The sequence below is a fragment of the Hipposideros armiger genome, unplaced genomic scaffold (assembly GCF_001890085.2).
Source record: "Hipposideros armiger isolate ML-2016 unplaced genomic scaffold, ASM189008v1 scaffold_1322, whole genome shotgun sequence".
NCBI classification, from domain to species: Eukaryota; Metazoa; Chordata; class Mammalia; order Chiroptera; family Hipposideridae; genus Hipposideros; species Hipposideros armiger.
The window spans coordinates 224,899-226,915 of record NW_017732672.1 but is presented as its reverse complement, the minus strand read 5'-3'; positions in this window follow the sequence as shown (position 1 = coordinate 226,915).

The following is a 2,017-nucleotide window of genomic DNA, read 5'->3' as shown; positions in this document are numbered from 1 at the left end:
CAAACATTAAATCTTATTCATAGTCAAATAGCCAATATTTGAGAAAACTCTCCATTAAACCTCTAAGTCCCCAACTTTGGTAGTAGCTTTAATGAAGTAGAAAATCATACAGCTTGCTGTCCCTCTTACACCAGTCACTTACAACAGTTAACTGTGGGCAGCACATTTGAGCCACTGATTACTGTTCATCGGTAAAATAATAATAATTACAACATAAAGACTCACATCTCTAGGATCAGTACTGTCCAACAGAACTTTCTGGGATGACTGAAATATTCTGTATCCTGTGGTTTCCAATATAGTGGCCTCTCGCCATATGTGGCTGGCTATTGGGCACTTGAAGTGTTTCAAATTGTACCAAAGAACCAGAGAAAATTTTAAATTTTATTAATGTTAATTTATTTAAATAGCCATATGAGGCTAGTGGTTACCATAAAGAACAGCAGAGATCTAGAACACCTAAGAAAAACACACAAACACACGTTTCACTTAATATCTAACATTTATTAAAAATTGAAGATTGCAGAAAAGCATGAATAAGACTGGCTTTATTACACACGCTTAATTAACTTACCTTGGACTAATAAATGAATGTTTTTAATATCATAAAAGAAATTATGAGAACGAGGTTGATTCCAACCTCTGAAATTAAAAACAAAAGAAAAGCAGGTCAGACATTTTCTGAAGGAGCGAGCAACCACAGACCTCCCTCTAGTGGCAAAAGATAAAGTTGCGGCTGAAAAGCTGAACTGCTTCTCCATCTATACATAAAACTGCTCACAGACATTTCTTTCATATAATTATAGCTTTAAAGGATTCTAGATCAATATATAAGGAAAATATACCTTATTTTTTGTAAACAAAAGTTAGACCTAATTGTCACTTACTGTGAATGCTAATCTCTTGAGAAATCATGTCTCAAGAAAAATATGATTTGCCAATGAAATTAGGGAAATTGGACAAAACAAAAGTTTATGGAGCATTAACCAAACTGTGAGCAAAAGAAAAGTGTGCAATTCTCTGCTGATGAATGTTCTGAGACGGAACATGAAAAGGAGTGGATTCAAAAGGGAAGTAGTAAGCAGCAATGGGGTTTGAAAAAATCATGGTACATCAAGAAACAATTAACATTTTACAAGAGTTCTTAATAACCAAAACAACTCTTCATTCTGATATTCAGTTTCAAAAGACAGCTCTGCCATATTGCCAGTTTTAATTACAACCATATACACTCATTTAGATTTATCTACTGAACAACTACTTTCAAGTACGAGAAGGAACTCAAAATAGACACGACTTGTGTTACAGCTATTGTTTTTCCCTCACAGCTTCAGGAAAAACACCTTTTATATACACTGTAGTAAGTACAGAATGTACAGAACACAGTTATATATACAAAAGTGCATTAATATAATAATACATTTAGCAGAAATACAGGAAAGAAATCCTGGTTAACAATCTGATACATTACAGTATTTAAGACTACTTGAAGATTCTCCAAATGAGTCAACTTCCTACTTGCTTTGGTTATGATATTGATACTACAGAACTAACCTTTGAAACTAAAAAAGGGACATTTTTAACCATCTGTGAAATGTTTTACATATACAGGTTTTTACCTTTAATAGCCTTTGACAACAGTCTTATTAAACTCCCAACACAGAGATTTAGAATGGATAATACTTGTATCTAAATTAGAGAACTTAAAGGAAATCCGCTACAGGAACAGACATAGTCTGCTCCATTCCTAAAAGCCTGAGCTGGATAACCTATCCCCAAAGTCAAGAGCAAGCAGCTCCACAAAACAAACCATGGCTTCAGGCCACTGTTCCTCAGAACAATTCAGAATAGGTCAGTGTTAACTTGTCACTTAAAAGCATTAAGTCTAATACAGGAAGAACTGAGGGTTGCTAGATGGGACAGGGTGGGGATGAAGGAGAAGGGGAAGGGATGAGACAATACAATTGGGTAATTGTAATATGGCCGCAGGGATAGAAAAAGACAGTCCGAGGAATAC